Genomic DNA, 18,627 nt, shown 5'->3' with positions numbered 1-18,627 from the left:
CTACAGTGGCCACAGCCACACGTGGCTGCTGAGCACCTGAGATGGGCTAAGCACAACTGAAAGACTAAATTTATTTCAATAATTTTAATTAATGTAAACTTAAATTTAAAAACTGACCATTTGGTTTGGTTATTGAAAAGCATAAGTATGTATGGGGCAGCTTAGGTTTGTAAATCTACTTCTTCAACCATAAATATTATGAAGTCTAAATATAGATCAGGTATTTGCAACGAAAATTTAGTGTCTGAACTGAGGTGTGCTGTAAGCATAAAATACACACCAGAGTTGGAACACTTAGTAGGAAGCAAATGTAAAATATCTCATGATTTTTTATATTGATGCATGTTAAAATAACCATATTTTAGATATATTGTGTTAAATAAAATGTATCATTAAAATTAATTTCACCTGGGGGTCAGCCCAGTGGCGTAGTGGTTAAGTTCGCACACTCCACTTCAGCGGCCTGGGGTTTGCAGGTTTGGATCCCTGGCGCGGACCCACACACCATTCATCAAGCCACGCAGTGACAGGCTCCCACATACAAAATAGAGGAAGATTGGCACAGATGTTAGCTCAGGGACAATCTTCCTCAAACAAAAAGGGGAAGATTGGCAACAAATGTTAGCTCAGGGTCAATCTTCCTCACACAGACAAAAAATTAATTTCACCCGTTTCTTTTTTTACATTTTTTTTTTTTAGAATGTGGCTACTGGGGAATTTTAGATTACATATATTTCTATTGGTTCGCTACTCTAGATGTTTAATATTACTAGGGATAGTGCTGGAGAGGGGATGTCCTTGTCCAGAGGTTCATTTATCACCTGCCCTCTCATATTGCTAAAAGCTCCCTCTGGAACATTTTCCAGCCCTCTCTTTCCTAATTACTGTTTTAATCTCACTAACTTGAGTGAACACCCACTTGCCCTCACCCTTACGCCACCGGAGCTTCTCCTCCCTGCTCAGGCCTGCTCTGCCCTTCTCTCCTCTACCCATCTTTTGAAAACCCACATTCTAAGAACAAGTCTCCTCTCACTCCCCATTTCCCAGTCTTTTCCTTCAGTACCACCTTCTCTGACTTTTTCTGACAATCTCTGTCCTTGAAACTGCTTCATTAGAGGTCAAGGTCTTCGTTAGAGGTCTGCTTCATCAGGGGTCTGGAAGAAGGTCAGAGGGAGAGGCCACCACATTCCGGGCCTGCTCAGGCCCCTCTCCCACTGGACTGTGCCTGTGAGAGAGCGAGGAAATAGGACTGGGCGGAGAGGGACCTTGAACTGGGATGCGGTTTCCACAGAGGGCTCAGCTGATGCCTCGGGAAGCTCTGGAGCTGGGGCAGCCCTCAGGGTCTGGATGCCTTTGTGTCCCTGCATCAACCGACTGGGTCCAGATACCCCCAAGGAGGGCGTCTCCCCACCCCTGAAATAATTCTCCTGAGAGTACCCAACCATCTCCTCATTTCCAAGTCTCACCCTGTTTTCCTGGGCACCGTGCTCTGGTGTCCCTGGAGCGCCAGCCCCTACTGAACATGCCCCCTTCTCCGGGGTGCTGCCCTGCCACAGTGCTGACCTCCTGGATGGTGTCAGTGTCCCCCTTGGGCCTGGGTTCCTCCTCAGCCCGCCCTCTCTACCTTGTCAACACTCTGGCTCCACCTCATCTTCTCTCAGCGTCCATCACTCCAGGTCCTCCTGGCGATGTCCACACCCAAGCACCACATGGGCCTCCTTCCCGAGACCCCCTCTGCTTCTACAACACACACAGCAAGCTCTGCAGACCCCCTCTTCTGCCTCTTGGAGTTTACCCTCCATTTCAGGTCTTCCTCTCCCAGGAACTACTGCAATCGCCTCCTTCCGAGAGCCCCACCTTGTGTGCCCTCTGTTCATTCTTTGCCAGCAGCCGCGGGGTATCCAGAAGGCTGCCCCTCCTGTGCCTCCCTCAGCTTCCCTGCCTGACCCAGCGGCCTGGAACCTTGCTCACCGCAGTTAAGTTCAAAAGAACGGGGGCCTGCGCTGCTTTGGGAAATAACACATAACGCGTGCCCCGCAGTCAGAAGAGCTCCAGTTAGAGGCGGCTCTGCACCTGTTCTCGGCCAGGCCGTGGACAGATGGGCTCTCTGTCTGGGAAGAGATCGTGGTTCTCCCTGGCCCGGAAATGTAAAGCTGAGGGTGCACAGGACTCTCAGAGGGACAGGGCAGAGATGAGAGTCCTCCTTGTGTCCTTGTGTGCGGGGGGAGGGGCAGGGGCAGGGGAGGCTGTTTGTGATCACCCAGGACCCTGCGTATTTCCCCTCCACCAGGGGCCAACCCCCGGGGCAGGGAGACCTGGGCGGGGGCAGCGGCGAGGAGAAGGCTACAGGCGGATGGGGAGGTTTGTAAGCTAGCAGCCAGGACCCCCAGTCTCTCCCCTCCTCCTCGCGAGGATCCCCCGGCAACCGCCCAGCTGCCCGCAGCTCCCACTTCTTTTGCTCTGTGTGCCCTGAATCGAAGAAAGGCCAACTCCAGACAAAGACCCGGCCCGCACAGGCCGGCTGGGGAGCGAGCCCGGACCGCGGGGCGGGGGCGGGGCGGGCGCTCGAAGGCAGGAAGCGCCCGTGGCCGGGCTGGGAGCGGCGGCCTGCGCCCTGAGCCCCTCGGCTGGGCGGGCGGGAGCGCGGCGGGTGCGGGCGGTGGACGCCCGGGCGGGCGGGCCTGCAAGCCGCCGCTCCGCCTCTCCAGGCTCCGTCCCTTCGCTGCGTCCGGAGCTCGCGGCCCGTGGCGGGTAAGTGCGGGGGCGCCGAGGGGGCGCCGAGAGCGCGCCGGGGCTGGGGGCCCGCGGCGGGACGGGGGCGCGGGAAGGAGGGGTCTCGGCGAAGGGTCCCGTTCCCTGAGCTGGTGGTGGCGGGGCCCTGGCGGGCAGAGGCGAGCTGACTCTGGATGAGGAGCGGGGCAGGAGCCCTCCGGACACCCAGGATGGACATGTGCACGCACTGGGGTCTGTCCGGGGTCTGCAGCAGTTGCGTCCATAACTAGTCCCGATTTCTGCCCTGGGGTCTTGGGACAGAGCTCTGTGCCTCCGAGGGTCTTGTGCAGTCCAGCGTGCCCTGTGCATGTTTGTCCCTCTCTGAAGTGTTCTCTTTGTCCACCCTGAATTCCAGTAGCTGGCTCTTCTGCGTAAGCCCGAGGTGACAGGTCCAGAGTATCCTGGCTAGCATTGTGCCATCCTTGGCTCCGTACCCCATGCAAAACAGGGTTTGCTAAACGCTGGCAGCTGGTGTGTCTCATGCATGCACAGGATGGCTCTCAGCAGATCTGTCTGCCTGGGCAGGGTTTTCCACAAGTCCCTGGGCACATCTGTGTGTTTGTGGGAACATGGCTCTGCAGGCCCTGTCACCTGTGTTTGCCTGCCCATTCCTGCAGGTGAGGTTGGCTGGTTCTGTATGGAAAGAAGGAAGGTGTGGAAGTTTCTAGGGTGTATTGTTTTCACCGGTGATATGTGCAGTGTACACAAGCACTCGTGTGCTGGAAAATAGGAAGGGGAGCATCTCAGCTTGGGTCTGAGTTGCTGAGTGTGCAGGAGCCTCTACAGAGATCTCCAGCACATGGTGCGCAGTGTGAGGCAGGGGTGGCGTAGAGAGAAGAGGCAGCTTCTGGAAGAACTCCTACAACACTCTAGGGCACAGGGTGTAGCTGGAAGGCTCGGGAAGAGAATGCGGGTGGTATCAGATCAGGTGAGTAGTGTGTGCTGGATTGTCCTGGGGGAAGCTGCAGTTGGAGTCCGGAGACCTGAGTTTGAATCTGGATATAGTGGTTGTCGCAGTGTCAGTAGCAGTGTTCCCGGCACGGTCACCCTAGGGCTCCGTTGCTATGTGTGCAAAATAGGACTAATAAGGGCTGTCCTGCCTACCTTGTGAGGTGGCTGGAGCTCACATTGGCCAATGCCTGGGCAAGTGCTGACCTCAGTGAGCCTCCAAGGGCGAGGGGTGGATGCTGGGCCCACAGGTGCCAGTTGGAGGTTTGGGGAGCGCTTGGGGGCCTGGAGCTGTTTGGTCTGGGGGGCGTGGGGGGAGCCATTTGCACCTGCTTCTGGATAGTCAGGTGTTAGGAGTGTCTGCCGAGAGCCTGGCTTTGGACTTGTGGTGTGTGAGATACCTGAGGCCTGTGTGGGACCGTGGGCTTCGTGAGAATGCCTTCTGCAGCACGAGAGGAAACTTCGCGGGGCTGTTCCTTAAATCATAGCTCTGGAGCAGCTTCACTTTCCGGAGAGCCTCCCTCCAGGTGAGCCAAGGGCCTGTACCCACCATCTTGCTTTCACCTTCACACTGCCAGCGGGAGCAGTAGGAGCCCTTTCCACCATGTGCAGCCAGGGAGCCAGGTGAGGAGGAAGCTTTCCCAGCCGAGGTCACAGGGTCCCAGGTCTGTGATGTCAACTGCAGGGTGCTGTCTGCTGGGTTGCAGAGCACCAAGGCTGTCACCCGCTGAGGAGGGCAGGGAGGGTGTCAAGAGTCAGGACAGATAGCCTGAACCCCAGGACATGGTGGGCGGTTCGTCACCCCTTGCATGTCACCTGTCACCAAGCCTTGTTTTCATGTAGTAAACATTGTGAAAGGCAAGTGCCCTAGCCAGGGAGCCTGGAGACCTGGGCTCAAGTGTCGCTCGGCTTCCTACCTGCTGTGTGACCTGGAAAAAGTCATTTCACCTCTTTGGGTCTGCTTTCTTATTGGTCAGAATCAGGGCATCTTTCCTTATTACGGTTCTGCTGGGAGCTCATGCTTTGCCTCCTCAGAGAGGCCTTCCCGGATCCCTGTCTACAGGAGCCCCTCCCACAGCCACACCACTGCCCTGTCTGCTTCCTCCACGTGCTCACACCGCCTGACTTCACTCGGCTGCGACGGACCCCCCTGGAGCTTCTGGGCAGGGGACCTCCCTCGTCCCGTCACCTGCTGGTTCTCCAGCGCCTGAGACGGGGCTGCGAGGCCGTGTTAGTGAAGGAGCGAAGAACTTTGCGGGAGGGGATGGCTGCCTGGTGTTCCCATCCTGCTCCTACGAGCTTTGAGGGAGGAGCAAGCCTACAGGCAGGGCCATGGGTACCTCACGTCAACAGCTTGCGGTTGATCTGAGTTATGGGTTGTCTTCCAAGTGGGATTTCCTTTGAGGAAAGGGCCCTCCCACTAAAATAAGACTAGAAAACCATGTCAGAGACTCATGGGCCTTTTCAACTCCAAGGTAAAATGACAGTCTGGAAGTAATGCACACTTGGCCCTCAAGAAGGACCAAAGGCAGTGATTCTGACACCGCAAGTGGTGATCCCGCAGATCTCTGTGGCTTGGCTGTGGAATTCATCACATGCATGTTTGCAACTGGTTTAATTTTCTGAATTTTTGGTCTTAGTTAATAAGAAGTGATTTTGCACACAATACAGCAACAAGGGGTATGTGGGGACTCTGAACCACGTGTGAGAGGAGCGCCAGACCAGGAGGGGACATTGACTGTCTGCAAAGTGGACAGCCACACGCTGACACCTGACAGCCGCCTATTTAGGGCAATTATGCATGTCATCGTCCTCCCCTGGGTGTGTTCCCAGGCAAACTGCTCCGATGTGCCTCTGCCCTGGAGAGGTCCACTCGGCGCCAGTTTTCTTGAGTAGCTGGTGGTGGAGAGGAGCCCTTCTCTCTGGGCGACTCCTGGGCCTAGAGGACGGCAGCGTGACGGCCGGTCCTGACCTCTGTTTACAGCAGCCATGTCGGCTCCACAGAAAACATTCTCTTGTGTCGTCTCTTCCTGTAAATACATTTGCACACGGCATTGTGAGCCTGCGTGCCAGGTTTTTGGCACAGAATATATGTTTCCCACCACGTTTACTAAACCCCATGGGAGTTCATATGCCACGTGTATACTGTAATATAGTTAGGTAATACACATTATCTGTTAGTAGCATACCCACGATGGAGAAGGAGGGTTAGTTGTTTCGCTGGGTTGTTTTGGTGGCGGTTGAGGAGGGAGGCTATGGAGAGAACTGGACAGAGGAGACCTGAGTACGGAACAGAAGCCTCTCTGAGTTCCTTTGGCCCTTGACCTTGCTTCTTGTCCATGTCCCTGCTCTGGCGACTCCTGTGGGTGCCCCAGTTGATAAGGCTTACACTTACAAGATGGTGTGCTGCCGAGCAGAGAGAGTGGAAGGGGAGTGTGGGGTGGGGACGGCTGATAAATATTCACGATTCACCGAGTGCCCGCTCCAGGCCTGAGAAATGCATAAAGATCCGGCCCCTGACCTCCGCGCATCTAGTTGAGGAGCTTCACCTCACTCCCGGGAACAGGAGAAAACAGCTGAGTGCACACTGCATGGCGCTCACCTGGGCCCAGCGGGAGCTCAGGGGAGGAGAGGGGACCGTAGGCCGAGGAGGGCCCGGAGCCCACCTCTGGGGTCAGACATGCTGCCGCGAATCGGCTCTGCCCGTCCTCCCCACCTGACCCCACTCAGCTTCAGTTCCTCCTCTGTAAACCGAGGAGGCGATCTCTGACTCCTAGCCGGGATGCGGATGCCCAGGGTGAGCCTGGATAGTCCACTTGGTCAGGGCCCGGAGCGCCCCGGCGTCTGCTGACCATGCAGCCCTTTGGGAAAGGGTGGGTGGGAGGAGGGGCCTGCCGGGTGGAGACTGCTGTGCAGCTGCCTGTGACCCTGGGCTGCGCTGGCGGTGGGCGGCGTGGCCTCCTGCTGGTTAGGCCCCCGCGAGCCAAGCACCCCTTTTCTCCTCGGGGCGCCTCTCCACGGGGCGTTCCCCCAACATGCTGAGGAGGAGGGCAGCTGTGTGTCAACAGCTTCCCCTCCCGTTTGTCTTTGCTGCCCCTGTCCGCACATATGGCCCTTCTTACGGCTTAAGCAGCTTTACTGTAAAATACCGGGAATTCAAGAACTGCGGATGTTACGAGGAACAGGAAATGTTAAGAGGAATTGCTGGACGGTTCCCCGGTGTGTTTTGAAGCAGGAAGCAGGGTTCCCTGATGCCCTTTGATGGGAGTGGGGATGGCCGCAGCGCTCCCCACCTTAGGCCTGGTTTGCTGTCTTTTTCTTCAGTGATCTCATGTTTTAAAAGATTTTTCTCAGCCAAACTTCACTATCCATGAAAATTTGTTTCTCCATCTGAAAAATTAGTCAAAGACCACATAACTCAAAGTGTTTTCACTATCCAGTGTCCACTTTTCTGTTTTATATCATTGACATTTTTAAAAGATCAGTTTAGGTCATTTACTAACAGATTCTAGTGTGTTTAAAAGGCTCAGAAGAGAAAAGAAAAAGGACAGGAGTGGTCTGGTATTGTCCAGTTTGGTTGAGGTCTGGAACAGATTGGAAAGTTTTCTTAAAAAGCATTGTATTATCCTGTTTGATCAGGTAGGTGTGGGAGCTAGAGTCTGAAGCCTTTTTTTCTTTTTTCTTTTGGTGAGGAAGATTCACCCAGAGCTAACATCCATTGCCAATCTTCCTCTTTTTTTTGCTTGAGGAAAATTAGCCCTGAGCTAACGTTTGTGCCAATCTCCCGCTACTTTGTATGTGGGTCCCTGCCACAGTATGTCTGACGAGTGGTGTAGGTCTGCACCTGGGATCGGAACCCGTGAACCCAGGCCGCCAAAGCAGAGCGCGTGGAACTTTAACCACTCCACCACAGGCCCGGCCCCATGAAGCCTTTTTTGACAGGTAAAGATCTGAGTTTCTCGAAATACTGTAAAGAGATTTCTCTCTCAGAACCCCTTGTATAGACAAGTACTAGGGTTCTGACATTTGGAAAATGATGTCTGTACCATGGTTAGAATTATATTTCTCACCATTACCTGAGGATAGAAATTATGTTGAATGACTTTTTATCCCTGGAACTAGTGCAAAGCTAAGCAAACAGTGGGAGCTCTGTGAGCGTCCGTGGGACGGATATTTCAGGGAGGAGCCACCACTGAGACTGGCTGCAGGGGAAGTCCCCCAGCCAGGGCCGCCTACATAATTTGTGGGACCCAGTGCAGAATGAAAATGTGGGGCCCTGGTTCAAAAATAAGGAAAAAGTGCCATTAAAGGTACTAAAATATAACACTCTTCCCTTTCTTTCATGGTCTCTTTCTTGGCTTGTCATGGTGGTTTCTATTTGCCGTTTAATGACATTCTAAGTAAAGAAAAATTAAACTTTTAAATTATTAGCATGAATTTTACCATTCATCTTTATATTGTGTAATGCCAGTTTTAAATGGCAATATATGAGCATTTTCCTCATACATAGAATCACCAGAATTACACAGTTCATATGTCATAGCTCGAATTTTGGGCTTACCAGACAGAGGAAATGATGCCCAAAACCAGCTCAGCTGTGTTTCTTTCACTTCTTAATACATGCACTTTCTGTCAACATACTCTGCCTTCGGGGTGATGGTAAAGGACAAGCTGAAAGGAAAAGGAGCTAGGCACGACTCAGCCTTTTCTTTCCTTCCTGTCATCATTTTCAGTGTAAGTGGTGACTAATGCAGGAAGTAACACGAATAGGGCAGAATAGGGTATCGTGGGCTCCTTGGTTGTTTGCTTCTTAGGATGCATATCTCTCTTTCTGCATTTGACTGAGCCCTGGTTCCAGCAGAGGCCCAGCCTCCCAGGGCCATCAACGCTGTGTGCTCCCTGGAGTGACACCCTGCCTTGCACTCGCTTCCGGCCTCTCTGAGCCCCATGGGTCGAGGCTCCCCGGAGTTCTGCACTCATGGGGCCTCGTGAATGCTGGATCAAAGGAGGCAGGAGGAACTGTGGACACGAGTACTGTGCATATCTCCTCTGCTCACATCCGTGCCCACCGTCCCAGGGCCCTCACGTACAAAACACAAGTTCAAAGGTAAAATGATGAAGAATTCCAGATGCCAACAGCAGAGTGTTGAACCATGCGCAGGGCCCTTCTCACACGGGGCCCTGGGAGATGCACAGGCTGCTCACCCATGAAGCCAGCCCGAGCCTCAACCTTTGACCTCCTGTTTTGGTCACATTTTGGGGTGCTGGCCCACTTAGGGCAGAACGAATCCTTTAAACTGGCAGGCCATTCAAATGCCCTTGGATTCTAGTTAGTATTTCTATCTTTGGAAAACGGCAGAAGCTTCCATTTCATTATCCAGCTCTCCACCGTTCTGCTCTAAATTATTTACATTTTTTACCAGTCAGCTTAGGTGATTTACTAACAGGTTCTAGTGTGTTTAAAAGGCTCAAAAGAAAAGAACAAAGGACGGGAGTGGAGGTGGGGATTGTCCATTTTGTCAGAGGTTTGGGACACGTTGAAAAGCAAAAAGCTGCTAGGAGTTCTTAGGCCTGTGCAAAGCCAGCCGCCAGCTGTTCTGGGCACAATCATTTTGACACCAAAGCCAAGCAGATGGTCTGGGAGGGGGAAGGGCGTGGCTCAGTCACGAGGGAGGGAGTGTTCTTTGGGTTGGAGAGAAGAGAGGCCAGGGGAAGGGGCTGTGGGAAAGTGCCATGAGACTCTATGTTTGGGGTGCTTTTTGCACACACACGGGCTTAGAGGAGCCAGACCTTCCAGAAGAAATAAACTCCTCCCTGAGTGGGAAGAGAGGGTGAGACAGGAAGTTAGGACGAGAAGCAGTGGGAGAGAATGACATCCTCAGCAGGCAGTTAACACTTTCTGAGAGCGCTGAGCAGATAGCTCAGGGCTTTTAACTCGGCTGGAAACACAGAGTTCCAAGCAAGTACCAGGAGGCAAGAACTAGTACCCTGCACTGGAAAAGGAAGGTAGAGGCGGCCCCCTCCTTTTTTAAGTATAGAAAGAAGAACTGTTAGAAGCAGCAGTTATAAATAATAGGGTAGCCACACTTACACTGTACCTTTAATCCTTGGTCTACATTCTACCTTGGTTTTAATGTATAGTATAAATAATGCTAATTGTGAGTAGCTGTTTTCATCATTAAATTTGATAGTTGCATGACTGGCTATTCTCCAGGGGTCTGCAAACTGTTTTTGTATGATCTGCGAGCGAAGATTATATATTTAAAAGGCTGAAACAAACAAAAAACAAAAAAGAAGAGGCAATGAGACCAGGTGGCCCTCAAAGCCTGAGGTATTTACTGACTGGTCTTGTCCAGAGACCGTTTGCTGAGCCCTGATCCCCTGGCATCAGCCTGGGCTTTTCAACCGCTCGGTGCCCCAACACTGGACGCGGCATGGTGGCTGTGGGGAGGCTTAGTCTCTGAACCAGCGTCTCTCTGGTGCCACCCTCTGAGATCCTGATCTAATTCACTTGGGGTGCAGCCTAGGAATCGGGATTTTAAAAAATTCCTTAGGCGCTTCCAGCGCAGCTAAGATTGAAAAGCACTGCCCTAAGGTAGTGGTTCTGGAAGTGAGGCCCGGGACCTGCAGGGTCAATAGCCCCCAGTGGGCTAGAAGTGCAGAATCTGCGGCCCCACCCCGACCTGCTAACTCAGAAGCTCTGGGGTGGGCCCAGCTCTTCCGGGGGTCCTGATGCACCTCGAGTCTGAGGGCACTGCTCTAAGGCTCGCTCTTTCAAACGTAAACCTGCTCATGGCAGGCCAGCGTCACAGAGGGCTGGGTGGAGAGAGCAGGAGGACAGGAGGAAGCTCGCAAGGGGGACGAGCAGGGCCTCGGAGCGTGCTTTCCAGTGTAAGGCTGGACATAACCGTCGCTGCTCCCTGACACACCACCCAGGCCCTGGGAGGTGAAGCGAGCTGCAGGAGCCAGACCTTGGGACTAGAATCACACCAACAACAACAACGATCATGAACCCCTCACTAATAAAAGTTGTCCATAATAATGTTAGTTTGGGGCTCTGTTTTTCATCATTACATGTGTATTCACCTTTCATTATATTAATTTACAGAAGGTACCCATTTGGTAAATGCAAGGATTGAAGCACACTCCCGAACTATCTTGAAATAATTTAAGTAAACTTTATACCTGCCTGCAAAGTATGAAAGCTGCGTTTCTGATCATTAGTGATGGGTGAATTCTGTTCTCCCAAACGCCCCCTCTAGGAAGGGGATTCCTGCAGGGTACTTCTCCCCAGTTGCCTGCCCTCCAACAATGTAGCAGGTGAGGCATTTATAAGAATGTCATAGGATTTACAACCTGTTGACAGCCTACTATGTGCCAGGAACTGCGTGGGTTGTAACATACATGATCTCCTATAATCATCGCAGCCCTGTCAAGTCAATGCCATTATCCTCATCTTACTGTTGTGAATATTGAGGCACACAGAGGTTAAAGACCTTCCCCAAATCCCACAGCTAACAAATGGCAGAGCTGAGATTCAAACCCAGGGAGGTCAGGCCTCAAAATCCGTGGGGGTGGAGGTAGGGAAGTTTGCCCATGATCAGACATGATGTGGCATTTCAATAAACCTAAACTAGTTGGGCTTGAGAACATACAAGTAGTTACTCCCTGCTCTTCCAGTTCTTGCTCAGTGTCCTGTGTATCCTCGGCAGGGTGTGAGCCCACATCATCCAAAGGTTGGATTGTGGTGGTGCCATCTTAGAAAGAATTCAAGCCCCAGAGACACACAAGGCAACCAGAGATAAAGATTCCATCCAAGTTGTCAAGAATGCAGTTGCTACCCACAGAGCTGGCTGGGTCTTTAAATTCTTCCTTCTTCATTTTGGAAATTAGCCACCAAAGTGATGTATAAATATTACATAATATCATCACCATCAATAATAATGAGGCATCCTTTTAGAGTCTTCATGTCTCCAAAGCACCATAGGCTCATTAGCTCCTGATGTCTTACTGTTATAGGGCTCGGTTACAAGCGGAAGCAACGGGAGCTCAGAGGTCATGACCGTTGGCAGCCCTGTGAGTCTGCGGTCTCCCCAAACCTGCAGAACTGGCCTGAGAACAGAGATGCGGGTTTGAGTCCCAGCTCTCAGAGCTGCTCGGTGGGAACGGACAAGTGACATCCACCCTCTGGGTTTCTGCGGCCGACATATGGGAGTGGACTGATTTCTAAGGTTCCGTCTCCATCTTCCAGTCCTGGGACATGTGGGCGGCTTTCCAAGGCTGGGGCCAATGGGCAGTGATGATCGTGGTGGTGATGTAATCAGTCAGGGAGCCAGTGTGGGCAGTGTCCAGGGTGTTCTGATGCCAAGTCTATTTCTATAACATCCTCTGTCTACACAACTCATGGGACTAAAGTTCTTCCTTCTTTTTTGGAAAGAATTAGGGTAACAGTGTGGGCTTGTTGGTCAGTTGCCATGTGAGTGCATTATTTCCTTGCCCAGAAAAGTCAAGGATCTTTAAAAAGACGAGTCTCTGTGAGCTTGGCTCTCCTGTGGGGAGAGGATTCTGATGCTTTCCAAGGGGGTGTCTAAGTCCCTAGAAAATATGTTTTCACAGATCTGAGATGAAGAAACATGGTTTATTTATCAGGGAGCTTAGCAGCTTCCAAACTCTCTTCAATAAATTACGTCATCTTCTGGACTTAAGACCTAACAGATTTACATCCAAGTCCCAAAGTGAAAATTAGAATTTAAATTTGGATCCATGAGTGTTCTCTCCCTTTCCTTTATCCTTACGCACACGTGCACCAATCTGCCAGTCCGTGTGGTGTGGGAGAAAGCAAGCTGGACCAGGGGTCTGGGCACCCAGGATGCCTCTAGTGGTGTCCCCGGGGCCCACTGGGTCCCTGAGCCTGTGCCTAAGACACACCCTTCTCTTGGGAGTTGATGTCCAGGCCCTGTCTATACCTGCCTAAGAAAGGAATCTTAACCTTTTCCTGGGGGGAAGCCATAAACCTCTTTGGAGATCTGCTAAAACCTATGGAACCCCAGCACATAAATGGTAAAATCGTTCATGCGGTGTCGGGGCCTCCAAGTTATACCTCCTTGGAGGGAATGGTCTTTTCGGCTTATTGCTAAGTCCTGGTATCCTGCTCCCGAGACAAGACGGGCACTGTTTTGAAAGCAAATGAGAAACTGTACAACTCCTCCTCTCTGGGAAAGGAGATGAGTCTGCGTGTCATCCAGGCTTTTTTTTCTTGCTGCCTGGAAGGGAGAGTCTGAGCCTTTCTGATTCCCGCAAGCAGGTTGTGAATGTACTTACGCACGAAGTAACGTGCACCGTAATGAGGCTTCTGTGGGGGCGCCCCTCCTTCCACCCCGAGCCTCTCTTCCAGCCTGGCTGGTCCCTGCCAGAGCCACAGAGCATTCACACACCCTCCTCTCCTTGATGGAGGCTGCTGCTGCTGCTGGGGTGATGGAGAGGGGGCAGCCTGTGGGGTCAACCAGTACTTGCTGGTCTTCACGGTCTGTCCCTCCAGGGTCCCCACCCTCTTGCCCCCATAAAGCAGAGGAGGAAACAGGCTGAGGTGTATTAGATGACCTACCCAAGGTCACACAGCTGGTAAGGGTGACATTCATTTTCCCTCCATGTATGTGACAGCCCAAATCAGAGTACCAGGCCCGTGGTTCCGTTCGCTCCCCGGCTCCCTCCTCCTAGACCAGGGATGGTGCAGGGGAGAAAGGCCCCCTCCTCCGTGCGCTCAGCATCGTGCATAAGCCGCCCCACGAGGACCTCTTCCGGAAGCTCGCGGGTGCCCTGCAGGCTCAACCAGATCATTTCCAAATAGCTCAGAAATCGTGAGGTCAGGTAAACAGTGGCTGTGGCCATGGGCCTGGGGAGGGGCTGCTCTGGGGACCCTGCCCTGGGGAGGGGGCAGCAGTGTAGTTGGGGCCTCCGTATCTGAGGACCTGGGTCCCCGGAGTCAAGCCCAGTGGTGAGTCCTTGTTGAGTCTGAGAGCTGGGAGCGCTGTTGATATGGGGCCCGGAGTGCTTCCCACATCCTCTAGACTCCTCTGAGGAGCCATGTCTTTCACCCCCTCCCCTCTCACACCCACACAACAGTGAAGGCACACCCTGGCCCTCAGAACAGGTGCCTCGGGGCCTCCAGCTTCAGTCTGGTCCTTAATTCAAGCGCAGGAGGTCCCCAGGCCCAGCTGTCTCCTGCTCCTCCCTGGCTCCTGCCTGGCCCACAGTTTGGGATCCCAAACTGTGCATGTTTGGAACCTTTTTCCCTCTGCTCTCAGGGCCATGGTCACTCAGCCCTTCTGGCTCTCTCAGATTTCTGTAAGGCACCAGTGCCCGTGTTGGCTGGAGCACCCATGGGTGGGTGGCGGGGTGACCGGGAAGCCGTGCTGCAGATGCTCCCACCCTAACTCCAGAGCCAGAGGCGAGGGCGGCGCTGGCCAGCCTCCTCCTGGCCTGCCTGCTGTTGGCAGCCTCGTTGCCTTCCCGTCGTCACATGGCCTCAGACCCTGAGGACCGGTGCAGCTTCCAAAGACCCCGCCCAGGCTCAGTTTCCCTGGCTGAGTACAGGGTCTCGAAAGCTGTTGTAGGCAGTATGCGTCCAGACATGCTGGGAGCTGCCTTGGGGAGGGCAGAGGGAGCTGGGAGCAGTCCTCATACCCCAGTGTCCCTGGGGCCCTCGCTGAGGGCACAGAGCAGGGCTCAGCTGTGCCAGAAGCCTCCTGGGCAGAGGTGGTTCTCATCATCATTGAGGAGCTGGGCCCTAACCAGAGACGCATGATGCAATGGCAGACACTGGAGAGCAGCCCAGCCTTACGGAATGGCCTGGCAGGCGGCAAACTAGGACACGTTCCTGGGAGGCAGGCACCAGGAGCCAGGGCAGGACAACCTGCCAGACTGTCTCGAGGCCAGAGTGTCTCGTGCCGCTCCAGAGCAGCACGGGGAGCGGAAGAGAGCGTGGCTCTGTATCTCAGACAAGGCTGTGTCCCGGAACAATCTTCCTCTTCTGTGCAGTGTGAAGCCTACCTCTTAGTTATTGTGAGAACTACAATAATAATATATTATATATTATTATATCATAATGATCTCATTATTAGTCTCATCATTTGTGCAAGTTACCAGTGGGCCACAGCCTGGAGAGGACAGAAGTAGTGGACTGCGTGCCCTCCCCCGGTGGAGCCAGGGCCACCTGCCCAGGGCAGACGCCGTATTCAAAGGCGGAGGTGAGCCTGTGGAAGACAGTCGGGCTGTCCTCAGACAGTTACCGTGTGACCCGGCAGTTTCCAGGCATTACCCAGAGGAGTTGAAAATGTGTCCAAACAGAATCTTGTGCCTGAATGTTCACGGAGGCTCTGTTCACTATCGCCAAAAGGTGGAACAAGCCAACATCCGTCAGCAGGCAGTGGAGGAGCAGAAGGTGGTACAGATGCACAACGGACTGTTATTCCGCCGTAATGGGAATGAAGCATGGATACGTGCGAGGGTATGAAGGAATCTTGGAAAACTATGCTTAGAGAGAGAAGCCAGACACGTAAACCACATCTGACGTGAAATATTCCGAATAGGCAAGTCCATGGAGACAGAGAGCAGCTTAGTGCTTTCCAGGAGCTGAGGGGAGGGGGAATGAGGAGTGACTGCTTAATGGGTACGAGGTTTCCATTTGGGAGGATGGAAAGTTCTGGAACTAGATAGTGTGATGGTTGCACAACATTGTGTACTAGATGCCTCTGAATTGTACACTTTAAAATGGTCACAGTGGTAGATTTTATGTTACGTGTATTTTACCGTGGTAAAAAAAAAGGAAAAAAGTGGGGTGAGGTTGGGGCCAGGTGAGGGTCAGCAGAAGGCAAAGTATCTGTACAGTGAAAGGCTTCAGATGCCCTCGGAGGTCACTTCGGTTCTGAAAATACCTTGTGGGCCTGTGGTTGAGTTCCAGCTCTCCCCTTGCTCCTTTGACGATGGACAAGTGCGTGGTGACCGTATGCAGCTTGAGAACAAGAGAGCCGAGGCCCACATCTCAGTCTCAAGGAGGGCTAGAGCTGGGGGCTCTGTGGCTCCAGCCTTAGGGTGCGTGTGGGGGGACAGACAATCGTCAGGTGAGGGGACCTTAACACACCCTTCCACCAGAGCAGCTACCCTTTATCTGTTTTGTAGATTGAGGCTGTACATAAAAATTTATTTGAAAGAATGTACTGCTAGAACACCAGCTTTCTCACTGTACAGATAAACTGAGGAACAGAGAGGGGCAGTGACTTGCCCAAGGTGCTGGTGAATAGGAAATCCTGAGTTAGAGCCCTGACACCAGACCTCTGCCCGTCCCCATCACCACCGCCTCCGCCTCTCTAGATTCTGCACGCCGACTGTTGGCAGACGTCCTTGGCTCGCTTTGCAATTCCCTTTCTGTGGGAATCATGGGAAGGAGGGCTGCCCCCAGCGCTGTCCCTCTCCTGGGTTCCAGGAGCACACACTGTCCCCACTCAGTCCCCTCCTGCCAAGCGCCAGCCTTCCCTGGGTGTGATGACCAGGCAGCCCCCCTGGACTCACGCACAGGTCTCCATATGGTGATGAAAAGGGCAGCCTGTTCTCGGTGGAAATCAGATCCATTCATTCAGGAAGATCAGAAAATGATAATATAGATCTGTCTCTGAGTGTGGGAAAAATTATAGATTGTATTCTTCACTATAATTAAGCTGGTTTTAGTGGGAGCCGTCAGTATGTTAGGCAATGCATTGTTCTTTCTTAAAGGTGTTTTTGAGACCCAGTGTGTCAGAATTAAAACCTGTTCTCCTAGTTCAGACAGGTGGGGATTTTCCTGGGGGGTTAGGCTTTCACCTCTCACTGTGGGCCTTCTCTGCCCCCCTAGTCTGGTGCACCCAGGCAGTTAGGCAGCCTGGGCCAGCTGCCTTGGACTGGCAATGAGCCGGGCTGGTCAGCCCTTACTGTCCTAGACAACACGGTTTCTACCATGGCCTCAGAGAGCCACAGGAAATCAATCAAACAAATACTCCCTTCAGATACCTGGGCTCCCTGGGTGGTGTATTTTTTTTTTTTTAAGTGAGGAAGATTGGCCCTGAGCTAACATCTGTTGCCAACCTTCCTCTTTTTTTTTTTTTGCTTGAGGAAGATTGTTGCTGAGCTAACATCTGTGCCAGTCTTCCTCTATTTTATGTGGGATGCCACCACAGCATGGCTTGACAAGCAGTACTAGGTCCACTCCTGGGATCTGAACCTGCTAACCCCAGGCCACTGAAGCGGAGCATGCAAACTTAACCTCTACACCACCGGGCCAGCCTCTCCATGGATATTTTTTGTATTCACTTAAATGAATGCTCATTCCCCAACCTCAGGCTCTGGTTTAAAAGCTGCTAAACCATTTGGTTTTATTTAATTTAACCTCTTAAGTAGTGACTAATTCTGTCATTCCCTGGATCAGGAAGTCCAGTGGTGCCCCATTGCTTTCATAATAAAGTCCAAAATCTGGAGCCTCTGTAGTCAGACATCACTTAAGGATGTTTCGGTCAACGATGGACCGCATGTACGACGGTGGTCCCATAAGACTAGGACCATGCAGCCTAGGTGTGTGGTAGGCCACACCAACTAGGTTTGTGTAAGTGCACTCTGTCATGTTCACACAATGTTGAAATTGCCAGACAACACAGTTCTCAGAACGTATCCCCGTGGTTAAGTGACACATGACTGTACCTGCTTTGTCACCTTCTTTGCTGAATTCCCACTCGTGCTTGAACGCTCTCACCAGTAGTTCCCCTTCAGCACTCCTGTATGCACTTTTCTCTGAATTTCACACCTTGTGTTGAAGCGACATTGATGTGTCCGTGTCCCCAGCTGGGAGATGTTTGAAGCCAGGGACCGCTTCATTCATTCTCTTCTCTTTAATCTCCAGCACATTATATGCCACATAGGGGAGGGCTCGAATGTTCAGTGAATTAATAGATTAATTAACTGGTTACTCTCAGAGGGGAAAACTCATGCATGAACAGCCAAGCAGACAGCTGCAGAAATAAGTGAGGGTGGGCCTGCAGCAGCGAGGAGAGCAGGAGGAGTGGGCTCATGGAGGCCCACGTGACTAAGGAGTGCTGTGGAAAGGGGACATCTTGGTGAAGCATTCAGTGTTGGCGTGGGAAGTGCTGACAGTGAGAAAGAGGGAAGAGGTGAGCATAATCCTGAAAGTTGTGCCCTGCCCAGGTGGATGGATGGGAGCGTCACTAGGATTAGGAACACAGTGCATCCAGGTTGGTGGGGGAGATGCTGTCTTAGCTTTGGATGTGGGGAGTGTTAGGGACCTGTAGCCACGTGAGTGAGCCTCGAGCTCAGCAGGCTTTTGAGAGCCATCAGCTTGTTAGGTATAGATGGAGTTGGGCATGAATGAGGTTGCAAAAGGAGAAACAAGAGGCAAAGCACAAAGAATGGTCCCCACCTTACCCTGGAGGGAATGCCAGCCTTAAAGGGGTGAGCCAAGAAGAGGATCCTGTTGATGAGACTGAGCAAGAGAGGACCAAGTCGGAGACTTAGGTGGTGTGATGTTCAGATCAAGGATATAGGAGACAGGAGAAGGATCAGGAGAGAGGGGGGCCATGAAACCAGCTGCGGAGAGAGAGTTTCAAAAGGAAGGTGTGGTCCATGGTTTCAGATTCAGCCGAGGTGAAGTGGGATGAGGTTGAAAAACTGCCTTAGGCTTCGGCAGTTCGAGATGACTTTGGATGAGTGGAGCGGTGGAGGAGGCCAGACCCGGTGGGCTGCAGAATGACTGTGCGAGGGAGCGAAGCTTCAGACCGTGGTGGTGAAGAGAAGAAGGCTCTGGCCGTAACTTGAGAGGGAGACAGGATCTGGGGAAAGTGGGAGATGGGAGACAGCGTGCTTCGTGAT

At 52.6% G+C, this 18,627-nt stretch overlaps 1 protein-coding gene across 3 annotated transcripts in view; it reads left to right on the top strand.

Annotated features, from left to right (window-relative positions):
- Positions 1-2,322: 2,322 nt before the first annotated feature.
- The window catches only part of TSPAN11 (tetraspanin 11), a 74,020-nt gene continuing 57,715 nt past the window's right edge, over positions 2,323-18,627 (top strand). Inside the window, exon 1 of one of the 3 annotated variants that reach the window (XM_070495147.1) lies at positions 2,323-2,751. The gene's annotated coding sequence lies outside the window, so the exon portion shown is untranslated. The remainder of the gene's footprint in view (positions 2,752-18,627) is intronic. The other 2 variants (XR_011497175.1, XM_044756198.2) reach the window with 2 other exon arrangements.

This window comes from Equus asinus, chromosome 22 (genome assembly GCF_041296235.1).
Source record: "Equus asinus isolate D_3611 breed Donkey chromosome 22, EquAss-T2T_v2, whole genome shotgun sequence".
Taxonomy (NCBI): Eukaryota; Metazoa; Chordata; class Mammalia; order Perissodactyla; family Equidae; genus Equus; species Equus asinus.
This window is presented reverse-complemented; position numbering and strand designations above follow the sequence as displayed.